Source organism: Microtus ochrogaster, linkage group LG1, assembly GCF_000317375.1.
Source record: "Microtus ochrogaster isolate Prairie Vole_2 linkage group LG1, MicOch1.0, whole genome shotgun sequence".
Classification (NCBI taxonomy): Eukaryota; Metazoa; Chordata; class Mammalia; order Rodentia; family Cricetidae; genus Microtus; species Microtus ochrogaster.
This window is the reverse complement of record NC_022027.1, coordinates 53,648,559-53,649,078: the sequence shown is the minus strand read 5'-3', so window position 1 is coordinate 53,649,078 and position 520 is coordinate 53,648,559. Positions and strand designations below refer to the sequence as shown.

At 50.4% G+C, this 520-nt stretch overlaps 1 protein-coding gene across 1 annotated transcript in view; it reads right to left on the bottom strand.

Annotated features, from left to right (window-relative positions):
- Ptpn13 (protein tyrosine phosphatase, non-receptor type 13) overlaps positions 1-520 on the bottom strand; it is a 191,552-nt gene that overhangs the window by 10,891 nt on the left and 180,141 nt on the right. The gene's annotated exons all lie outside the window — the stretch shown is intronic.

The following is a 520-nucleotide window of genomic DNA, read 5'->3' as shown; positions in this document are numbered from 1 at the left end:
GGCCAGTGTGTGGTATTGCTGTTGTTGGACAGTGTGATCTGTAGGGTCACTGGCCAGTGTGTGGTATTGCTGTAGACAGTGTGATCTGTAGGGTCATAGGTCACTGGTCAGTGTGTGGTACTGCTGTTGTCCACTGTGCAATGGTCAGTTCTTTCTCATTTTCATCCATCTTCCCACTCAAAGACGTGCTGACTGCCTCTTCTGTAGACATGCAAGGCACTGTGACAAGTAAAGTGACAGCTACAGCTCTCAGGGAACTTACAGCTCCCAAGAGCAAAATGGAAATAATAAGTATGGCGACATGCCTTTTAGAAGTTAGTAAGGTGCTGGGGAGGGGAACAAAGCTCTACGTTAGAGAGGAGCTGGAGCTTCTGTGACAGTGTTCAACCCCGAACCTTAAAGATGAGATTTAGAGAGAAGGAGCATACACCCTAGCTCCCGAGTGGTCCAGAGGGTACACCCTAGCTCCCGAGTGGTCCAGGGGGTACACCCTAGCTCCCGAGTGGTCCAGAGGGTACAC